The sequence below is a fragment of the Ascaphus truei genome, chromosome 1 (genome assembly GCF_040206685.1).
Source record: "Ascaphus truei isolate aAscTru1 chromosome 1, aAscTru1.hap1, whole genome shotgun sequence".
In the NCBI taxonomy this organism is placed as follows: Eukaryota; Metazoa; Chordata; class Amphibia; order Anura; family Ascaphidae; genus Ascaphus; species Ascaphus truei.
This window is the reverse complement of record NC_134483.1, coordinates 432,945,618-432,971,082: the sequence shown is the minus strand read 5'-3', so window position 1 is coordinate 432,971,082 and position 25,465 is coordinate 432,945,618.

The following is a 25,465-nucleotide window of genomic DNA, read 5'->3' as shown; positions in this document are numbered from 1 at the left end:
GTATAGTAAGCGCGACGCGACGGAGCGACGGCTTGGTCGTGATCGCTGAAAGTCATCTCAATTTTCACACACACACACACACACACACACACACACACACACACACACACACACACACACACACACCTTACCATCAACACATACATACACTACTCTTGTTTTCTTTGTATGAGAGATATCCTGTATATCCCACAATTTTTTTTAGGCTAAACCTACAATGGGCCACACATGACCGTATAGCTACTTAATAATAACAGATGGAGACACACATACCTACAAGTGTACATCCAGTGTAACTGCACATTTATTAAGATGCTAGAAATTGTATAAGTGTATCAGTTACATAACAAGCCTGATTTAGAAAAAGTGAACATAATGACCTGTGTAATCCTGTGTAATTTATCGATTACTTAACAGCATCATAGAAAATACAGTGAATAATTTCTGTACTGTATGTACAAATGATTGCCTTTTCATCACTATTTCTGCATTAATTAGACATTGATTTAATATCATAGTACTCACCTTGGAACAGCTGTGAAAGAATCGGCCGATATCCCTGTCCCCTCCAATCCCAAAAACCAGTTGGTGATCCATGATGGGTACATCTTCTGTTTGTAAGAATATAAATGGAGAGATGCTGGAGGACCGCCTCCTGTTCCACATCCATGTCTCCCAGCGCCTTTGCCATCTTTTTTTGAGGCGTAGTTTGATGTCTCCAAAACGTTTTTTGCATGTCTCAGTTGTTCGTGTTTGTTAGCCAAATGCACATGTGCAGATCTCTGCACGCAGCTTGCTTTTTTGGATGCTTCTTGTTTTTACTGTGTACTGTATACAGCTGCAGCTACCGCTATTCAAACAAATCACAGCGCCAATTTTGTGTGCTCTGCTATACTCCACATGGCATGAACGCGGCCAATTGCCCCAGGCACCTGCGCTTATCGTGATTGCTTTGTTAGAATTTCATGGATTCTGTTTCTTTGGGTGCAATGAAATGAATGAATTGCAATGTGTACAGTACTCTGCCACTGTGCTACTGTGTCAATTTAAGGTGTTTAAAACCAGAACTCTAAAATGCAATTTTCTGGACTCGCCGCACTCGCGTCTTACGGCGGAAAGGTTGGAAGACATCCCACGTCATGATATCGGTATTCCGATGTTTACACCGCGTGTATACTCCTCTGAACCCCTCTGGAGGAAATCTCATACTCTCGCAGACTTCCTTCACTACAAATTTATGCTATCCTGTTTCAACTCTGCCCTCTCGCAAGCTAAACAAGCCTACTTTTTTTCACTAATCAACATGCACAAGTCTAACCCACGCCTACTGTTCTCTGTCTTTGATACTCTACTCAAACCACCCTCAGCTGCCTCTCCTTCCTCCATCACCGCTCAGGACTTTGCTGACTATTTTAAGGAAAAGAATAGCAACAAACCGTGTAACAGCTCTAAGAGCACGTGTGTTGTGTGCCAGGCAGGGCAAAATCAATAATGAGTGATGAATGGAGTTGACACCGGGATGAGGGATAATAAACTAAATAACGGGTCAGGCAAGAGAGGGCTATAAACTGTGTGGAACGAATGTACTTACTCAGTCCCAAGTCCTGGCCGGATTGTGCCCGGTGTAGAGTCCACACGACTCACCAGATCACCGCTCTGCTCGCCCTGCTTGTTACTCCAGTCCAGATGCTGTGAATGCGGAAGCGTCTCCCTCAGTGTCTGTGGCTGCATCCGCATCCGGTGGTGAACGCTGATCCCGTCACGTGACAGCAGAGTAGGGGAAGGATCGATGGTCCAGCCGCTCCAAAAAAAGTTTGAACTCACCAGCAAGGAAGTTAAAAACACTAATTTATTAAACTACATAAAAACAGAGTAACAGACAGCACAAAAAATCTCTCCCACGCGTTTCACGCCTACTGTGGCGCTTTTTCAAGGAGTACAGAGAAGGGGGAGGTCCAGGGTATTTAACACACTCCCCGTCATACAAAATAGCTGTGAAACTTAATCAATTAATTGTGTTTTGCAGGAAGAACAGATCAGAGCAAGGAAGAAGCGAAAGGAAAAAGGGAAGAATAAAAACATCAGTTGAGAATATGAAAGATATAACACATAAGTAAATAAAGTAAAAGAATAAAAAAAATTAATAAATGGAAATGAAAAAGTAATAAATAAAGATTACATATAAATCACTATACAAAAAATGATATTCCATTAATTAAACATAGTAAGTCAATAGTGCATCCAATCACAACTCACACAGAGTGACTGGCCACATGAAGTGTGCCTGTCAAGAGGAATATATGCAAAGTTAACTCGTTCATGTGTGGATTCAATAAGAGCCACAACACTGCAATAAGAAGGTTCTTTGCACATATTTTCTGGGAGGGATATAAAGTGGAAAACACAGTCAATTTTACTATAGTGAAAAAAATGAAAAAACGAATGAAAAAAGTAATGAACAAACAATGAAAAAACAATGCTTCAACCTGGCAATGAAACATGAAGAATCAATCTATAAACAATAGATAGTAACCCTGGAGTCTGTATACATACACCACAAGGGGAGGCAGGTAAATAAGAGGCACAATGGATCAAGATTTTGGACCACTGCTCCTTCAAACTTATTGAACTTATCATACAACGTAAACTTAAAGAAAAATCTATTGCAGAGAAACAGGTTAAAGAATTGCAAACCAAACTACTTGCATTCACTCATATTGACAAATTCAATGAGATGGACACTAAACTGGCCCAACGTGTGAATAATATTGAGAATCATGAATGGTATCATGTTGGCTAAACAGAACAAATATGAACGTGATAAAGCAGATTATCTCAAAAAACAAATCTATATGTGGCAGAGACCCAAGAGGCCTAAATCAACAAATAAGAATAACAACGTGACAAATAAAAAACAAGAACAAGGGAACAAGTCAAAAAAACCTATGAAATCCAGCCTTAGGAAATCCTCACACACTGGTTACCAACTAGGCAAAAGTTTTGAGTCTGATTTATCTGACAATGATTTCGTGGGTCCAAGTGTTTCTTTTTCAGAGAATGAGTCAGCTGCTTCTTCAGCTGATGAAAGAACAAATCCTGTCCCTCAATTGAAGACCTCTAAACCACCGCCAAAAAACGAAGAAGGAGACGGAGAAGATCCCGACATAAACTAGTGGTCAGCTCCGTCGAAGAAAATGAGGTACCAGAGTTAAAAGAAACCAATGTGATTAATATCTCTCAATACACATTAAGTAAAGCAGAGATAGAAGTTCTCGAGCTTGGACTCACGTTTGCACCCACCAAAAACTTTGACCTGTTTTCCACAATTGTGGACCTATCCAAGTTCACTAGAAAATTATCTCTAAAACATTTCTTCAGACAGAAAGAAAACAATGTTGATATATGGGGGTCTCACAATTTACCTACCTTGGATAATCATCAGCCCAAGACAGTGCCTGTGTTTGATATTAATGACCACCTTTCTTTCAAAGAGCAATGTCACTTACAAGACCTCTCAGAACTTTTTCGTGAACAAGAACATATCAAAGAGGACTGTGCTGAGAATTTCCTGGGAAGAAAAGATTCCGGGTTGAAAAGGCAGTCTACCTTTTGCCCCACTTTCCTCAGAGGCCACGCCATAGATGTTTTTCAAGCATCAGTCCAGAGAAACCTGAGACTTTTATCACAGGGCATTTCCTCCATGTGCTCTAGTAGACAAACCACTGCCAATCTTACCCTTGTTCAGCGGGATGCACTTAGAAGTATTCAAAATAACAATACTATTATAATTTAAAAAGCTGACAAGGGAGGTGGTTGTTGATTATGACTATTACATTAATGAGGCCCTGCGCCAGTTAAAAGATCCAGATTCTTATGTACTGTTGAAATCCATCCCTACTATTGCCTTTACATGTGAGCTTGATGAACTCCTGGATTTAGGCAAAACACTTCAGGTTTTGTCTACCAGTGAGTTCGATTTCTTGAAATGCAAATGCCCTGTTACTCCAATCTTCCATCACTTACCCAAAATACATAAGTCTCTCTTGGCACCACCCGGAAGACCTTTTGTGTCTAGTATCGGGTCTTTAGGTGAAAACCTTTCAATTTATGTCTACCATTATTTACAGCCTCTGGTTTCTGCCCTCCCCTCTTATCTTCTTGACACATCTCATGTACTCTCTATATTTTCTGACTTCACCTGGGCACCTCACTATCTATGGGTCACATTAGATGTGACTTCACTTTACACCAGTATTGCACATGCACATGGTCGGTTCTTTTTGGATACATATTTTGATCTTTCACCAGCACACATTACTTTTTTGTTAGATAGCATTTATTTTCTTTTAACACACAACTATTTCATGTTTGCGGGGAGTTTTTATCTCCAAACACGTGGCACAGAAATGGGAACATGCTTTGCCCCTTCCTATGCCAATCTTTTTATGGGTTGGTGGGAACAAAGCCACGTGTTTGGAGATGAAAACCCCTTCAGACATCTTATAGTTACTTATCACCGCTACAGTAGAGGCAACGTTTTTTCTAACATTTGCCGTAAACTAGCCGGGTTACATTCTGGGTATGTGCTGGGTATGTGCTGGGTATGTTCTGGGCTAGTTTGAGGCACGTTTAAGGCATTTCTGCATTGACTAACGACCCATAGGATTAACACAGCAGGGATCCCTGGCAGTCCAATTCAGTTTGAATGGGACTGCCAGGGACCCCCGCTGTTAATCTGATAGGCCATTAATCAATGCAGAAATGCTGGGGCTAGTTTAAGGAAAGTTTAAGGCATGTATTCAGAATGTACCTGGGTGTTTCCTGGGTTTTTTGGGGAATTGCCACTGGATTTTGTTCGAATAAGAGTTGCCTCTACTGTATATTGATAATTTGATTATAGTTTGGAAGGGCACCATCACTCAATTGCATGCATTTGTTTCACATCTTAATAATAACTCCTTTAATCTTACATTCAGAGCCCAGCACCATCACCATCACCATCACATCTCTTATCTTGACCTTTGTCTTTATGTTGATTTAGACATGAGAGTACATACAGATATCTTTAGAAAGCCTAATGCTCGGAACACTCTGCTTCATGCCAAAAGTTCCCATGATAAGAATCTCTTTAAAGGCATACCTCTGGGCCAATTTTTGCGCCTTCGTAGGAATTGTTCCAGCATTGAGGATTTCGAGATTAGATCATTAGAGATGATAGAGAGATTTGAGGCGAGGGGTTATGACTCCTCTATTCTTCAAGAGGCTTACCAAAGTGCAAAGGTGGAGCCAAGAGCGAATCTTATCCCAGCGCGAGGTACTGTCTCATCTACTAAACTTAAAAAGAATATGCTTCACAACAAAGAAATTAATAATCTGCCACTGTTTTTCATAACCAGGTTCAGCAACCAATCTTATGACATCAAAAGGATTATTAAAAAATACTGGCACATCTTGGCTATTGACCCTTTTCTGAAAGACATGGCAACCCATGATCCTCGTATGGTTTTTCAAAGATCCCAAACATTGGGCAATCTAATATCGCCAAGTGTGCCTAGAAAAGTCTCTAAACCAAAGGAATTTTTTCCAAACTTCGATGGTTGCTATCCCTGTCACCATTGTAAAATTTGCAAATATCTTGTTAAGACTAAAACGTTCTCAGGGTCTGATGATACCAGGATGTTTAAAATATTGTCATGCATCACATGCAATACTGATCATGTCATTTATATGCTCATGTGTGGTTGCAATAAATGATATGTGGGACTCACTGCAAGACCACTCAAGCAACGCATACTTGAGCATATGAGACTAATTATCAAAAGAGATCAGTTTCACCCAGTCTCTAAGCATTTTGTTGCATGTCAAAAAGGGAGTCTGACGAACTTTAGATGTATTGCATTGGAATCTGTGAAGTTACATCATAGAGGTGGAGATAGAGCCAATCTGCTTCACAGACGTGAGGCATTTTGGATATTCACATTGAATACCTTAATACCCAATGGTTTAAATATAGATTGGGATCTGAAGAGTTTTTTATAACATCGCATTATAGTCCTTTCCATCAGTGTATTCACTTGGACTTTGCATTAATATAGCTACTATTATAAATGCCCAATCTCTTCAGCCCCTCTCTTTAATTTACCTGCCTCTTATTTACCTGCCTCCCCTTGTGGTGTATGTATACAGACTCCAGGGTTACTATCTATTGTTTATAGATTGATTCTTCATGTTTCATTGCCAGGTTGAAGCATTGTTTTTTCATTGTTTGTTCATTACTTTTTTCATTCGTTTTTTCATTTTTTTCACTATAGTAAAATTGACTGTGTTTTCCACTTTATATCCCTCCCAGAAAATATGTGCAAAGAACCTTCTTATTGCAGTGTTGTGGCTCTTATTGAATCCACACATGAACGAGTTAACTCTGCATATATTCCTCTTGACAGGCACACTTCATGTGGCCAGTCACTCTGTGTGAGTTGTGATTGGATGCACTATTGACTTACTATGTTTAATTAATGGAATATCATTTGTTGTATAGTGATTTATATGTAATCTTAATTTATTACTTTTTCATTTCCATTTATTCATTTTTTTTATTCTTTTACTTTATTTACTTATGTGTTATATCTTTCATATTCTCAACTGATGTTTTTATTCTTCCCTTTTTCCTTTCTCTTCTTCCTTGCTCTGATCTGTTCTTCCTGCAAAACACAATTAATTGATTAATTTTCACAGCTATTTTGTATGACGAGGAGTGTGTTAAATACCCTGGACCTCCCCCTTCTCTGTACTCCTTGAAAAAGCGCCACAGTAGGCGTGAAACGCATGGGAGAGATTTTTTGTGCTGTCTGTTACTCTGTTTTTATGTAGTTTAATAAATTAGTGTTTTTAACTTCCTTGCAGGTGAGTTCAAACTTTTTTTGGAGCGGCTGGACCATCGATCCTTCCCCTACTATGCTATTTTAAGGAAAAGGTGGAATCCATACATCAGAACATCCCCTCTGTTTCTTCCTCCCATCCTACACCTCTTCCTAACTCTCCTCCTGCCTTCCTTGACTCTTTTTCCACTGTCTCAGAGGAGGATGTGTTGCTGTTGATCGCCTCTTCTCCCTCTACCACTTGCCCTCTTGACCCCATTCCCACCCATCTCCTAAAACCTCTTGCTCCTACTATAATCCCTACGCTCACACACATTTTTAACTCCTCCCTCTGCTCTGGAACCTTTCCATCCTCCTTCAAACATGCAACAGTCATTCCATTACTCAAAAACAGCAAGCTTGACCCTACCTGTCCTTCTAACTATCGACCTGTCTCCCTCCTGCCTTTTGCCTCTAAACTCCTTGAACGTCTTGTATTCTATCGCTTGCTCCATTTTCTCAACACCTATTCTCTCCTAGACCCTCAGCAATCTGGCTTCCGCACTGCTCACTCCACAGAAACAGCCCTCACTAAAATAACTGATGACCTCCATGCTGCTAAAGACAGAGGTCATTACACTCTGCTCATATTACTCGACCTCTCTACTGCATTTGACACCGTGGACCACCCTCTTCTCCTTCACATTCTCCATACTCTTGGTATTCGGAACAAAGCTCTATCCTGGATCTCATCCTACCTCTCCCATCGTACTTTCAGTGTCTCTTCTGCTAACACCTCCTCCTCCTCTATTGATCTCTCTGTGGGGGTACCCGAGGGCTCTGTCCTGGGAAATCTCCTCTTTTCTCTGTGTACACTCTCTCTAGGTGACCTAATAACATATTTTGGGTTTAATTATCACCTCTATGCTGACGACACACAAATATACTTTTCAACACCCGACCTTACACCTGCTGTACAAACCAAAGTTTCTGAATGTCTCTCTACTATATCATCCTGGATGGCCCTCTGCTGCCTTAAACTCAACATGGCTAAAACAGAGCTCCTCATACTTCCTCCCAAACCTGGCCCTACTACCTCCTTCCACATTACTGTTGGAACTACCATCATTCACCCAGTAGCCCAAGCACGCTGCCTAGGGGTCACACTCGACTCCTCTCTCACATTCGCCCCTCACATTCAAAACATTTCTAAAACCTGTCACTTTTTCCTCCGCAATATAACTAAGACATGCCCTTTGCTCGACTGCTAAAACTGTGACTCTGGCCCTCATTCTCTCCTGTCTTGATTACTGTAACCTCCTGCTGTCCGGCCTTCCTGCCTCTCACCTGTCTCCCCTGCAATGAATCCTAAATGCTGCTGCCAGAATCACTCTACTCTTTCCTAGATCTGTCTCAGCATCTCCCCTCATGAAATCCGTCTCCTGGATTCCGATCAAATCCTGCATCTCACACTCCATTCGTCTCCTCACTTTTAAAGCTTTACACTCTTCTGCCCCTCCTTATATCTCAGCCCTAATTTCTCGTTATGCACCATCCCGACTCTTGCGTTCTTCTCAAGGATGTCTTCTTTCTACCCCTTTTGTATCTAAAGCCCTCTCCTGCCTTAAACCTTTTTCACTGACTGCCCCACACCTCTGGAATGCCCTTCCCCTCAGTACCTGACTAGCACCCTCTCTATCCCCCTTTAAGACCTACCTTAATACACCCTTGCTTAAAGAAGCATATGAATACCACTATGGATATTCTGAACACATGATACATAAAGCTTTGCCCCCTGCAGACGCACTTACCAGAACTCCCTCCTATTGTCTCTGTACGTTCTCCCTACCTACCAATTAGACTGTAAGCTCCTCAGGGCAGAGACTCCTCTTCCTTAATGTTACTTTTATGTCTAAATCACTTATTCCCATGATCTGTTATTTATATTATCTGTTATTTATTTGATAACACGTGTATTACTACTTTGAAGCGCTATGTACATTAATGGCGCTATGTAAATAAAGACATACAATACAATACAATACAATAACGACTGCTGCAGCTGTATATGTAAAAATGTATAAATACTGTCGCGCCCCCTTTTATTCTCCAACATCTCCGCATTTTTCCAGGATTTTTTCCGAATGCTACGCACTTCACTGGGTTCTCACCGGGTTCATGCCGCATTCATGCCGCATTCTTAGCCGTGGTTCATGCGCAGTTGACACGCAGTTGATGCGTTTATTGAGAATGGTTCAGATTTAATAGGTTGCAATTCTTCGCGTGTCCGCCAGATGGCAGATATTCATGAATTGTAATGCGCATGTGTTTCAGTAATGTGTCAACTTGCAGGTGTTTCGTTTAAAAAAGATACCACAGTGGTCTATTGTAAATTGGCCTTGGGACTGAAGGAAGAGGTTACAATAATGTATCAATTTAGGCTTTTCATATTAAAGAAAGACAAGCACCAGTTTCTGGTCTGGTTATTGTCCAGCGATTCCGCCCTGAGTGCACAAGTGAAGCCCGTGTTCCAAAAACCCGACAGAACGTACGCGTATTTAATATTGGGCCGCAATTAATGCAACAGATGATAAGATGGCAACAGTTGTTCAAATTTATCAGTATTTTATTGAAAACTATGACTTTTACAAATTTTCACCAGCTCCTCATGTGTGGAAGCGTGCAATAAGGAAAAAGTTATGTAGCGATCCATGTTTTTATCGTATTGATCCCGAATTTATTGGAGGGTATTTGTGTGTATCACCGGGTTTTTCCTGTATCTATGATCATGCAGACGGCAAAAGGCGAAAGGTCGTGTTAAAACCAACTAAGAAACGACAGTCGCTGGCAAGCAATGCGCCAGCACCAGCACCGGCTTCCAATAATGGTCCGACCGTCAGTGACAACCCTTGCTGTCTGTCCATGCACGGATACCTGCAGCCTGAGCCGTATAGTTTCGAGCAAGCTTGCATGTACCTAAGCGATTTCCAGCCTCATCAGCTGACTACAGGTGTAGTAGTCCCTGTCAACGACGTGTATGATCAGGAATACTGGACTGGCAGTGGCCCGGCGCCAGCTGATTGGGAAATTCTATGGTGAGTAATGTTGCCGTATTTTATTCTGTTTTTTTTTATTTTGAAAATATCAATATCAGCGCCATTCAAAAGTCAAGCGATTCTCCTGTAAGCTATATCATTGGCTGACCGGCTTCTACAGTAGATAATGCACAATTGGTGAAAAGCTAGGCGCATGCGCATTGGAAACTTCTTGAAACGCATATGCGTATCATCACATCGACGGTAGGGGCATGCGCATGTGAACAGGAGACGCCCCCCGAGAAAATTATTGGTGGGACTGACTGGGAACTTCTTTGGGGGACTGACCATCACAGTAAAACTTTTATTTATTTTTTCCTCAGAAAAAAAAAAACTTTGTCATGGGATGGATATGGATGGATAATATCGCTTCGTGTAACAATGCCTGCACATTGCAGAATCGGATTTAAAAAAACACTTCCCGGAGTCTACAGTTTATTGGCCATTGTTATTGATTAGGGTAGAATACCAGAAACAGTATGCTGATGTTTTCAGACTGTACTGTATACAATGCTTTTTTTATATACTGTATACTGTATAATAAACCCGAGAAAATAAAAAGTACGCATTTATTCTACATGTATTCCAGTACATATGTGTCTTCTATACCAGTACATACAGTATGTGTCTTGTATTTTTTTTAATACTCTTGTGATGTACAGTACTGAGCATGCCTACAGTATACAGTACAGTATGCCTGGACAGTAGTGTACATTCTAGAAACACTGTATTTTGTTACAGTATCAAAGGAGACAATGGAACAATTTAAAACAAATCAACATTTTCTTTTATTGGTGGAGTAAGTACAAAAACTTTTGGAAACAAATACTGCACAATGTAAAAACATTTTAATTGCACTGCAATTCAAAACATCAACAGGTTTACTGCTAGCTAAAACATTTATGTACAGAAAGTAGAAACATTTACAGTCAGTCAGTATGGTTTACAGTCACATGTTGTTATTAAAAAAAATTCTTTATTCATAAAATATACAAAACGCAACATCTCCTTTATTAAAGTACAGCAAGTCAAAACATTTACGGTAGGATGGTGTGCAGAGCGGTCAGTCAGGCCTGCACAACTCCTGTCCTCTAGGGCCGCAAACAGGCCCGGTTTTCAGGGTGACCTTTGAAAACCGGGCCTGTTTGTTGCCCTTGGGGACTGTAACAAAACATTTACAAAAAATAAACAACAGTTGAACACTCACGCAAATTCGTACCCCACCAGATTGTCCTTCCATGGCCGATGCCTTGCATGGCGCAAAATGCCATTAATGCAGTCTCGAACGCCTTTCATTAAAGGATCTGTAATTGAAAAAAAGTGCCGCAATTCCTCCAGAATGGTCTTTCTTAAATTGTCAGGGGGCGTCTTTTTTTCGCGATTTCCTTCATAGTTCACTTTGAAGGCCCACTCGCAGTACATCAAGTAGGACACGTGGTGCTTAAAAAGTAACAAGGCATACTTGTGGAGTACACCAGCACTCATCACCCTATACTTCTCCCTGAGTGCCGGTGGCAGATCGCGCAGGATGATGTCGGGCACCGTATCGATGCAAGCGAATGTAGGTTGGGTTCTGGAAGCGGGTGTTCTTCAGTGAGCGGGTGTGCTTGTGGCGGCGGGCGAGGATAGGTTGTCTGGGAGGAAGCTTTCCTCCTGTCTTGGTCGCCGTGTTGTCTCCTGGCGTGGTCTTGATTGGGTTGTCATGTTATCCTCCTCTGCAACGGCATACATGTACACAAAATCTTCTGGTGGATGGGGTGCGCTTGGTGATGGAAGTTGGTCGAAGGTCCCATTCATCACATCCATGCCAACCTCCTGCTCCGGCATCGGGGATACAGGGACATGAACACTGAGCAAATTATGTATCCCCGCTATGTCAATCTCTATCTTCTCCATCCGTCGATCCATCTTCTCCATCCGTTGATCCATCTTCTGCGTCTGTTGATCCATATTTAGCATAGTCTCCAGAAGCAGATCTATCTTTGCAAGCACAAAAGAGTTCCCGGGGATATCCACACTTATCCCATTCAGCATCCGGTCTAGCAAGCTGCTTCTTGTGCATGGCGTGCTGTGGACATCTGGGTGGATGGGTGCTACGGAGGATGAGAGGGGGGTTCCATGGAGAGAAGCGGCAGCATCGCCGAAGAAGGGTGGAGGAGGTGACCTGTGGATTTCCAGGAGAGGAGAAGCGGCAGCGTCATCGAAGAGGGATGGAGAAAGTGACCTCTTGATTTCCGGGTGAGAAGCGGCAGAGTCATCTAAGCGCAATGGAGAAAGTGACAAATGGATTTCAGGGGCACCTGTGGCAGCGTCGTCGAAGAGCAGTGGCGAAGATGTGCTTTGGGTTTCTGGGAGGGCGGCGGCAGTGTTAAGGACGAGTAGTGGAGAAGACGGGCTGAAGATTTCCGGGAGAGCGGCGGCAGAATCGTCGAAGCGTATTGAAGGAAGTGGTCTGCGGGTTCGATGAGTTGGCTGCCATTTATTTTGCGTTGAGTGTACATCACCGTATTGCTTCTTGACATAATAAGGCTTACGTCTATTACAACCCTTAGCCTTTGGGTTCAGCAGAAGGTTTTCTTTATTGGCCTTAGCCTGTCGCTTTGGCCTTGGCTTGGAAACGGCTGCCGCCTTTCGCTTTTTCTGTGTGATAGGCATGGCAGAGGCGAGTGGCTTCTTGCGTCCGTAGAATCGGGGTTGATCCATGGAAGCAGATGGCACAATGCAATATGTGGTCAAGGGCAAGTTCAGATAAAGATCATCGAGTGGTGGGCTCTGCAAAGTGTGTAACCTTTTATGCATGGCAACGAGGTACAGGTGTTGAAAGAGGGCATACGCAAATGTGAGTCATTAACGTATAAATACACCATCCATTTTGTGGATTCACTGCACATTGAATACACATCAACTAAACATCGAATATACATTCTTGTGTTTGTATTTCTTTCTACTCGCATCAATGCCTGTTAAAAAGATTTCAAAGGATCTCAGCATGTGAATTAAGGAGATGTGCACGAGCGGACACCGAATTGCAGATATGCAACGCTGGTTAGCTGCTTCTGGCCTCGTTGTGCCATCAACCACCATGTGCTATCATGCACACGGAAAAAACAGACAACGCACGAGGACACCAACGGTAACTACCTCGTAAGTATATTTATATAACTATATAATACAGTATATCTATCATTGTTTATATTGCTGCATATTAATAGAACAATATTTTGTGTAAATCTACTATATCTAATTTTATACAGTAGTTTTTTCAGTATATTTAAATAACAACAGTATATATATTTTTTATATTGCTGCATATTAATAGAACAAAATATTGTGTACTGTAGATTTACTGTATCTAATATTTTAGTTATATCGGTATCTTTATATAACAAAAGTATATATATTTTTTATATTGCTGCATATTAATAGAACAATATATTGTGTACTGTAGATCTACTGTATTTAATATGTTAGTTATTTCGGTATATTTATATAACAACAGTATATATATATTTTCTATTGCTGCATATTAATAGAACAATATATTGTGTACTGTAGATCTACTATCTAATATTTTAGTTATTTTGGTATATTTATATAACAGTATATATATTTTTTATATTGCTGCATATTAATAGAACAATATATTGTGTACTGCAGATCTACTGTATCTAATATTTTAGTTATTTTGGTATATTTATATAACAACAGTATATATATTTTTTATATTGCTGCATATTATAGAACAATATATTGTGTACTGTAGATCTACTGTATCTAATATTTTAGTTATTTCGGTATCTTTATATAACAACAGTATATATATTTTTTATATTGCTGCATATTAATAGAACAATATATTATGTACTGTAGATCTACATATAAAGCACACAAATCAACCATGTGCAGTCAAACGCACAGGGTCGCAGTCAAAAGTTACAGCACAGATTGAATATCGTAATATCAAGATGGTTTTTGCAGGCTTGTGGAGAAAATAAAAATAAAAAATGAGGAGAATTTTTTTTTTTTGGTCACTCACTCAAGCAAGCAGTGGTGGGTGAAGTTACAGGCGCATGCGCAGTAATCATCTGCTGTCAAGCAGGAATGTGAATGAAACCAGAAAGACACACGTTCAAAGGAATGGTGTGGGAGAGATGTACTGCATTGTAGAGAAGATAAGAAGTTGAAATACCCTGCAGTGCAGTAAATTATCCTGTGCGTGCACGGGCTCGAGCAAGGGGAGAGCGCTGTACTGTATATGCCGAAATGTGACACTGTTACAGCACACGCCACACGCCTATGCGTTTCAACAATTTTCAAATGAGACTTACAGTACAGCACTGCACATGCATGTATAAATATGCAAATTTACCATTACTGCGCGCGCACACGCAGACTGTGTACTGACGCACAGTAGGTTGAACTGCTAAAGTATTAGACTTCGAAGACAACAGCTCGTAAACGCCCCCCAGGAGTTTTTAGACGGTATTGCAGTATTGCAGACAGCGAGAATAAAATGCTAATATCACAAGCGCTAAAATAACGCAATTCACTCCGGACCAAAAAACCCCGCATATGACCGAGATTATCAGAGCGCTGCGGATCCAGCCGCATTAGGATAAAGGCGGCCGCCACTGTACATGACTATAGGCTACTGTACATTTAACTAGTGTGATTTCATCATTTATGATAATATATTAACTATTGTAATATATGAAAGGGATGTTATAACAGATAGTGTGAGTATTTGAATCAACACGAAAATGTACATATTACAGTCACTCATTAGTGTATGTAATGTGCGCATACGGGACTAATAAAATGTGTACTGTACATAGATGCAGCAGACGTTATTCGAACACCACGCGTTGTATACCTCGGAATACCCATGTCATGGTGGGCGATTTCTTCCCACCCTACCGCCATTAGACGCGAGTACAGAAAATGGCAATTTAGTGTTCTGGTTTTTAAACACCTGAAACTGACACAGTATCATAGCTGCACAGTACTGTACACATTACAATTCATTCATTTCATTGCATTTCATTGCACACAAAGAGACAGAATCCATAAAATTAAATCAAAGCAACCGCGATAAACTTGTGTGTCTGGGCGATTGGCCACGTTAATGCCACGTGGAGTACAGCAGCGCTCATGCATCTGTACATAAGCAGCACACCTCCATTATAGCATATATGTTTTACATCTCAATGGTACATTAATAAGTGTTTTAAATTAAAAAACATTAAGGTTTAGAAACATTTTATTATTAATGAGTACAGTTAAATCCGAAAATGATGTTCTTACATGCCAATGACCTATACAGTTTATTAAACGTAGCCATGACACCTTCCACAAGGATATCATTTTCTTTATGAGAAAAACAGGCGTTTCTTATCCCTTCCACGCGCTGCTTGCATGGTGGAGGCTGATCCTCACTTTGCATGAGCCTGCTCTGCCACAGAGGTCGGATGCTGGAAACGGTCCCTCTCTCCCTGTCCACTAATCCTGTTACCCTACCCCACCTGAACTACCCCATCTGCACTAGTAGCAGGGGACGTACCAGCACGGGACATACCTGCATGGTATGTACCTACACTGCCAGCATGGGACATACCTGCACTGCCAGCACGGGACATACCTGCACTGCCAGTACAGGATTAACCTGCACTGGCAGGAAATACCGTACCTGCACGTGCCAATCCTCTTCCACGATCCACCACTCCTCCACAACTACTCCACCACTCCCACCCCACCACACCTCCAGCCACCGCACTCCCAGGCTCCACCTCTCCTCCAGCCACTGCCGCTCCACCAGTCCCACGTCCACTCCCACGTACACGTCCACTCCTCCTCTCCATTTCACTCAGACTCAGTCACAAAAACAAATAGAAAAAAAATGACACACTAATAAAGTACTTTCACACTAACAAGACAATACACTGAAAACAAACAGAATAACAAAAGACAACTCACTCACTAATCACCAACAAGTCACTCACTAATCAACAAATCTCTTTTCCTACCACCAAGTCCAGTCTCTCACCCCTACTCCCAACAGCACTGACACACGCTGAATAAAATGACCGCTTTATATAGTGTGCAATTAAAAATTTCGCGCGAACATGTGATTCAAAATTTTCCCATGTGCTTGCCTCATTTAATCACTTCAGAATTTCAGCACTTAACCCCTACAGTACCATACAGATGCAGCAGCCATGTTTCAAACAAATCACTGAGCCATTTTCGTGTGCTCTGCTGTATTCCATGCGGCATTAACGTGGCCAATCGCCCCAGGCACGCGTGTTTATCGCGGTTGCTTTGATTGAATTGCATGGATTCTGTCTCTGTGTGTGCAATGAAATGCAATGAAATGAATGAATTGCAATGTGTACAGTGCTGTGCTATAGTGCTACTGTGTCAATTTAAAAAATGTGAATTTTTTTTTAAACGCCAGAACATTAAAATGCCATTTTCTGCACTCGCCTGCACTTGCGTCTAAAGGCGGTATGGTTGGAAGAAATCACGCGCCATGACATGGGTTTTCCGAGGTATACAGCGCGTGAAGTGTTCGAATAACGGCTGCTGCATCTGTAGCTATGAGCTGAAAAAAACATGTTTAAAGTAAAACAACAAGATTATAGTGAAGGGATTCACTCCTTCCAAGGACTCTCCCACAGATACCCCCAGGAAACTAAGGGGACACACAGGAACCTTAGGGGACACTATTGTAAAACCATAGTTGCTTTAGCGTGTAGGTGCCTAAATTATTAACACATTTCAATATATATTTTTATCAAAGTGTACAGGAGCAAGGGAGATCCTGCGCTGAACCGCATTGGTTTCAGCCTCGGGGACCCCCTGCTTCATGAGATATAGGCCCTGTTATAGGGTGCCAGTATTCCCTGTGATTTTTCAACTTTCGCGACATATGACCAGTATATACTAATTCTGCACTGGGATACTGGCACCTCATATCTGGGCCTGTAACTCAGGAAGCAGGGGTCCCAGAGGCTGAAATCAATGCGGTTCAACGCAGGAGACCCCCTGATCCCGCACAATATTAATAAAAATTATATTAAAGCAGCTTCATTACCAAAGAGGCTAGCCGCTACGGTAATGAATTATTTTTTATTGTTATGTGTGTTTTGCTACTAGTGTACATGAGCAGGGAGTCTCCTATGCTGAACCGCATTGGTTTCAGCCTCGGGAACCCGTACTTCCTGAGATGCAGGCCCCATTATATGTTCCAGTATCCCCCTGCAGGATTTAAATCCCCTGGTCACGTGATGCGGGAGCTTTAAAAGCACATGGGATACCGGCACACCATAACGAGGCCTGTATGTCATGAAGTAGGGGGCCTCAAGGCTGAAACTAATGCGGTTCATCTCAGGAGACCCCCTGCCCATGTACACTATTATTAAAATGTATATGATTACAGTACGATCACCTGTAAGACTCGTGCATGGAGATGCAGCGTCTCCATGCAGTTCTTACAGTCTGCATTTTTTTCTATCAGCTATCACGCTTTAAATGTTTAAGCATGCGCGATCTGGAATATTTTTGCTCGCCAGGACAGAAATGCGCTTCACTTGTTGGTGAATTTTGCATTTGGCTTCAATTTGTATCAAACGGGTCAAAAATTCCCAATCGGGCGCAAAAACGTATTGCGTAATGCATAGCCCCCAAAAAGTCCACAGTGAGTCTAAGATAAAGATAAGGGAGTACAACATTTTTCCTATTCAATCCCCCATACCCAGAGACTCAGGAAATGTATGAAAGTATATTTTATTAATGTACTGTAATTTAATGTATTGTTACATTCGGAACATGTGTCCAGTCAGGCTGCCCAGACAAAAACATAGGCGCCACTAAGTCTGCTGGATATCAGAGTTCAAAGAAACCAGGTGATGCCAGAGGTGAGAATGGCATTTGGTTAGCAGGGAAGGGCTGAGTACCCAGGTCCAGAGAACAATGGCAGTCCTCTAGGATGCCACTTTCTCTGCCAGACCTGGAGGAGCCTGTCCCAGCAGGTGGCATTGAGATAGCATGGGAGTGAGGTGCCAGGCTAGCACATGTCTCCTGGCTATTCCATATTTTCTGCTGACCCGGCTTTTCTTACCGGCTTGGTTATAATTGGTTGCTGGGAACCAGAAGGTTCCGGGCAAAGTCCCGGTCAGGGTAAAACTCTTATTTAGAGTTCCCTGCACCTAGGAAAGTCTAGATTTTTGACCCCAGACCTCTAGAAAGTGTGTCTTTCCGTCTGCATTTTGTCTTCCATTGTGTTTTAAGCGAATTTGTGCGAATAAATTTCAATTTATTTAATTACCTTGCTTTGCTCAGTGAATAATCCCGGTTACAAAGGTGTAAATTAACTGGTCTCCCTGCGACACCTGCCACAGAGTGCGAGCTACAGTAGAGCAAAATCCCTTTCTGAACTGAGAAAACACAGGGCAGGCAAAACCTCGTATACTGGCACTTTTCATATATTCAGCAAAGGTTTTATACCCTTATGTGCTTTTATATATTTTCTATATTTTTTACAAAAATATATCTTTTATGAGAATTTTTCGCTTGTTTTTTTCTATCATCAATCATTTACTCTGCCTTATTGCAACTGGAATAAAATTGCTATTTCTACTTAATTCTACTTAATAGCAATGTGTCACGGAGACCAGGTCTTTTTAACACATTTAAATTTCTGGGATCAGTCAATAGGCAAAACAAGGCAATGAAATAAAATGGGATTTATTTGGATAAAACCTCAGAAATACTACAAAACACAAATACAGAAATATACACAGTAACTGGGGTCTGAGGTATGAGATCTAATCTTTCCTAGGTGCAGGGTGCCCGCTTGCAATGGCTTACCTTGATCGGAACCTTGTTCCGGACGTCCTGGTCCAAGATTCAGTAGAACTCCTGACCGGGACTTAGTCCCGATACTCCTGGAACTATTTTCCGCAGGAAACCCTGACCGCGACCGCTGCATTCTAAGATGAGAATGTGGTCTTCATGTCTGACTTAGGGCCTCATGCAGTAAGCCCCGATACAAAATTTTCGGCACGAATTGCGAAAATGTTTTTTTTGGGCGATTTGCCCTCGCAGTATTCAGTAAGGGCCGAATCCTTCCGATCCCTGCTGAAGCACTGCGAAAGCAAAGCTGCCGATGACCTGTGGCGATACAGCCTGGCTCCCGATAAGGCTCCCGATAAGCCTTTGGTGCCGATAGATGTTTGCAGCTGAGAGAGACAAGCCGCTCTCTCAGCGCAAACTTCGGCACCAAAAAAAGTATTTAAAAACAACTTTTATTCATAGTGTACATGTGCAGGGGGTCTTCGGAGCTGAACCGCGTTGGTTTGAGGTCCGGGGACCCCCTGCCCCCCGAGATACAGGCCCCTTTATGAGGTGCCGGTATCCCTCGGCGTTTAAAGGTCCCATTCACGTGACCGCGACCTGTAAACAAACCAGAGGGATACCGGCACCCCATAAAGGGGCCTGTATCTCGGGGGGCAGGGGGTCCCCGGACCTCAAACCAACGCTGTTCTGCTCCGGAGACCCTCTGCACATGTACAGTATAAATAAAACACACACACATCAATAAAGACTCGTTCCTTACCTTGGCGGCTATGTGCAACGGTAATGAAGCAGCATGAATGTCTTTTTAATTATACTGTACAGTGAGCAGGGGGTCCCCTGAGCTGAACCGCATTGCTTTGTGGAGCAGGGACCCCCTGCTTCCCGAGTTACAGGCCCCGGTATGTGTCATCGGGTGGCAGTGTCGCCGCCATGTTTATAGCGTCCCCGCAATAAACATGGCGTCCACACTGTAACCGATGGCCCAAACCGGGGCCTGTAACTCGGGAGGCAGGGGGTCTCTGAGCCACAAATAAATGCGCTTCAGCTCAGGGGGCCTCCTGCTTCCGCACAATATTATTAAAATACATTAATGCTGCTTCATTACCATAGCGGATAGCCGCTAAGGCAATGAAGGGGTTAACGCATAGTAGCATGTTTATTGGGGACAAATGCCCCCAATAAACATAGCATCAATACACAACATACAGTATAGTAATGGGCAGAATGACTATTATCCACAAATGGATAATAGTGCAGTTGTCCATTTACAATACATACACAACAATAAAGACTTTAAATACATATAGCACTCACCCATGTCCCACTGCCACGATGAAGGCCATCCTCATCTTCATCCTGCCCATGCCCCATCCGCTTCTGCAAAACAAACACAAGAATTACAACATCCAAATTAATGTCCCCTAACCCCTTAATCACCATAGCGGTTATTAACCGCTACAGTTATTAAGGGGTTAAGCCACCATCACCCACATACCCTCCCCCACAAAGCCCCCCAACCACCCTCACCCAATACCCACAGGGGAGTCCTACCAAATACCCTTGGGCCTAATACCCCCTCCCCCAGCACATACAGTACAATAATGTGCCAAATAACTATTATCCACATAGGGATAATACATTATTTGGCCATTATTAAACACATTCAATAACGTTAAAATGTAAAGAAACTTGTACTAACCTCATCAATAAGAAGTCTCCGTCGCCAGCATCATCCTTGGGGTCCGTTGCCAACATTAGAAATAGCCACAACATTTCAATATCATTAACATAACACTGAACCCCTTAATCACCTTATCGGGTACTAACCTGAAAGGTAATTAAGAGGTGAAGCCATCCTGCAATGCCTACAACAGTTATGCATAACATCCTCAGTGAAATAAAAACCAATTGCCTAACCAAATTCCATTTAATCATTCAATCTGTAGGCTCACATGCCTCATAAAACATTGCATTTACAGTGTATACATGTAGCATAACATGTAAACTGCATGTACACGCTGCAAATCAATGTTAACAATACAATAATGCCACTCAAATCGCCATACATCACAAGAAGTATATTATTTAATACAATAAACTCACCATCAATGAATTACCACACATCAATTACATCCCTAAACAATTAAAATACCATCCATACCAATTACACAATGAACTAAAGCTATCCTAACAGAGAACAACTTCAAAACATAGTCAAAAGTACACCAACAATTACAATATAATAAAGCAAGGCTTTCCATATCCTACTGTACGGCCTGGAAGCCCAAAACTTACATCTGTCTAAAAATAAAATACATTTAGCACACATCAATGCATAGCCACAATGATTAACAATACAGAATTAGAAGCTTTAACAACACTATCATTTCTTACCCTGTATATATATCTGTACACATACATACAGACATACATACAGTGGGAAGAAATGATATGCATTGTAAAAAATGAAAACATGAAAAAGCAACACAAAAAACAGTTACATTAAGTACATTTCTTTATTTAACTTACCATTACTTGCCCCCACCGACTCCCGTTGATCAGCTTACTCACGAACCAATCCACGACACCATCCACGACACCATCCAGGAACAAATCCACGACACAATCCAGGAACAAATCCACGAACCAAACCAGGAACCAATCCAAGAACAAGTGCAGGAACCAATCCAGGAAGCAAGCCACGAAGAAATCCAAGAAACAATCCACGACACGATCCAGGAACAGGAACCCATAAAAGAAAAAAAACATAACAAATTAAACATTAAAATAATAAAACATGACAATCAAGGGTTGTACTAGTTTTATTCTTAGTGAATCTGTATTACAATACCTTGTTCCGGGGTCTTCTTGACGTCCGGTGCCACGCCCTGGTCTTCAATCTTCAGGAGGAGGTCCGTCCTCCTCGGCATCTGCCTTCAAAATGAGACGACATAGGCTTTTATAGGCCTATGACGTCACATTTGTCGTCATATGGTTCCCACGGCCCTGATTGGGCCGTGAAAACCATGTGTTTTGGCCGATGTAAAAAAATTGATGACGTCACTTAAAGGCAATGCCAGCACAGCCAATCAGAATGGCTTTGCTGCTATTGCCTTTAAGAAAACGTCATGAAATGACACATGGCCGGACTCACATGGTAAGCCAGCCAATCAGAGCGTGGGAACTCCATCCCTACTCTGATTGGTTCAAGTACCATGTGAGTCCGGCCATGTGTCATTTCATGACGTTTTCTTAAAGGCAATAGCAGCAAAGCCATTCTGATTGGCTGTGCTGGCATTGCCTTTAAGTGACGTCATCAATTTTTTTACATCGGCCAAAACACATGGTTTTCACGGCCCAATCAGGGCCGTGGGAACCATATGACGACAAATGTGACGTCATAGGCCTATAAAAGCCTATGTCGTCTCATTTTGAAGGCAGATGCCGAGGAGGACGGACCTCCTCCTGAAGATTGAAGACCAGGGCGTGGCACCGGACGTCAAGAAGACCCCGGAACAAGGTATTGTAATACAGATTCACTAAGAATAAAACTAGTACAACCCTTGATTGTCATGTTTTATTATTTTAATGTTTAATTTGTTATGTTTTTTTTCTTTTATGGGTTCCTGTTCCTGGATCGTGTCGTGGATTGTTTCTTGGATTTCTTCGTGGCTTGCTTCCTGGATTGGTTCCTGCACTTGTTCTTGGATTGGTTCCTGGTTTGGTTCGTGGATTTGTTCCTGGATTGTGTCGTGGATTTGTTCCTGGATGGTGTCGTGGATGGTGTCGTGGATTGGTTCGTGAGTAAGCTGATCAACGGGAGTCGGTGGGGGCAAGTAATGGTAAGTTAAATAAAGAAATGTACTTAATGTAACTGTTTTTTGTGTTGCTTTTTCATGTTTTCATTTTTTACAATGCATATCATTTCTTCCCACTGTATGTATGTCTGTATGTATGTGTACAGATATATATACAGGGTAAGAAATGATAGTGTTGTTAAAGCTTCTAATTCTGTATTGTTAATCATTGTGGCTATGCATTGATGTGTGCTAAATGTATTTTATTTTTAGACAGATGTAAGTTTTGGGCTTCCAGGCCGTACAGTAGGATATGGAAAGCCTTGCTTTATTATATTGTAATTGTTGGTGTACTTTTGACTATGTTTTGAAGTTGTTCTCTGTTAGGATAGCTTTAGTTCATTGTGTAATTGGTATGGATGGTATTTTAATTGTTTAGGGATGTAATTGATGTGTGGTAATTCATTGATGGTGAGTTTATTGTATTAAATAATATACTTCTTGTGATGTATGGCGATTTGAGTGGCATTATTGTATTGTTAACATTGATTTGCAGCGTGTACATGCAGTTTACATGTTATGCTACATGTATACACTGTAAATGCAATGTTTTATGAGGCATGTGAGCCTACAGATTGAATGATTAAATGGAATTTGGTTAGGCAATTGGTTTTTATTTCACTGAGGATGTTATGCATAACTGTTGTAGGCATTGCAGGATGGCTTCACCCCTTAATTACCTTTCAGGTTAGTACCCGATAAGGTGATTAAGGGGTTCAGTGTTATGTTAATGATATTGAAATGTTGTGGCTATTTCTAATGTTGGCAACGGACCCCAAGGATGATGCTGGCGACGGAGACTTCTTATTGATGAGGTTAGTACAAGTTTCTTTACATTTTAACGTTATTGAATGTGTTTAATAATGGCCAAATAATGTATTATCCCTATGTGGATAATAGTTATTTGGCACATTATTGTACTGTATGTGCTGGGGGAGGGGGTATTAGGCCCAAGGGTATTTGGTAGGACTCCCCTGTGGGTATTGGGTGAGGGTGGTTGGGGGGCTTTGTGGGGGAGGGTATGTGGGTGATGGTGGCTTAACCCCTTAATAATTGTAGCGGTTAATAACCGCTATGGTGATTAAGGGGTTAGGGGACATTAATTTGGATGTTGTAATTCTTGTGTTTGTTTTGCAGAAGCGGATGGGGCATGGGCAGGATGAAGATGAGGATGGCCTTCATCGTGGCAGTGGGACATGGGTGATTGCTATATGTATTTAAAGTCTTTATTGTTGTGTATGTATTGTAAATGGACAACTGCACTATTATCCATTTGTGGATAATAGTCATTCTGCCCATTACTATACTGTATGTTAGGGGGGTATAGGTGTTGTTGGGTATATATATATATATATATATATATATATATATATATATATATATATATATATATATATATATATATATATATAATTATTTAATTATTTATTTAATTCGTTATTGTGGGGCTGGGGTGTTTTTTTTTTATTATTGTGGGTAGTGGGGGTGTGTGAAGGGGGCATTAGCCCCAACGGTGGTTGTTTAGGGCTTGCGGGTGGGTAGCGGGAGGCCTTAACCCCTTCAGGACCGTAGGACCGTGAAGGGGTTAAGTGCCCCCGCATCCCCCCCGCAAGTCCTAAACTCACACCCAGGGCCAAATACCCCCCTCACCCATCCCCGCTACCCACAATAACGCTGGCACGGTGGGTTAACCCCTTCATTGCCTTAGCGGTTAGCCGCTAAGGTAATGAAGTGGCTTTTAAATGCCTTTTTCCTGCCTCGGATGCATGCCGGGGGGCTCCGGTGCGGGTATCAGCTCCGGAGACCCCCGGCATCAATCACAGGCAGGAAAAAGGGCTGATTTTTCCTAAGTGTCGCCCTTGCCGATGCTTCTCCTTCAGCAAGTTGCCAACTTTAGTTGGCGGGCTGGATTGGCCATAAAATCTCCAATCTGGCCTGCCGATCAGCACCAAAAAGCTGATCGGGGCTTACTGAATTCAGGCGGGAAAAAAAAGTCCCGATAAGTGGCTTATCGGCAGCCGGGTGGCGAAAAAATTTTTTTCGGAAGAAAAGTTGCCGATAATTCCCACTTATCGGGGCTTACTGAATCAGGAGGGCAAAAAACGGCTATAAAATGCCGAAAAAGCCTTATCGGGGCTTACTGCATGAGGCCCTTAGTCTCTGCAGGGCAGACTTTCCTAGCTTCAAAACGAAGCCAGTTGCTTTGTTATTTCGACAGAGCAACAATGAAAGGCCTTCCATAGCTGCATCGACTCAAGCCACAAAATTGTTGAGTTCTCTGACTTGGGCTTCTCCTTACATACCCTTCGCTGAGCTATGTTCAGCATGGAGGAAGGAGGAGCAACCCATCAGAGCATGGGAATTCCTCCCCGCCAGCCAATAGAAATAGGGGCTCATCTCTAGGCTGACCTCAGAGGAGGAGGCAGGCCAAGCTGGCTTGAAAAGCCAGGTGGGCAGGAAATATGGATTAGCCAATGGGGAAAGCACCTACGCTCACCATCTTTCCCCAGGTAACCCAATGCAACCTCTGGGTAGGCTCCACCAAGTCTGGAAGATACAAAAGTTGTCCCCACAGGGTGCCTTTCGTTCTCCAGATCTGTCAATTTGCCCTTCCTCGCCCACCAAATGGTCTTCTAACCTCTGGACATCCTCTCTTCTTCGAACTAAGGGCTCTATACAGACATGCCGGCATCTATGCGGATTCCCTGGCTGACTGTATAGGGCCTTACAGTAAATGTCTAAAACATTATAACATATATTTTAATAAAGTTTACACATGGGGAGCCTTATATTTAAAAGG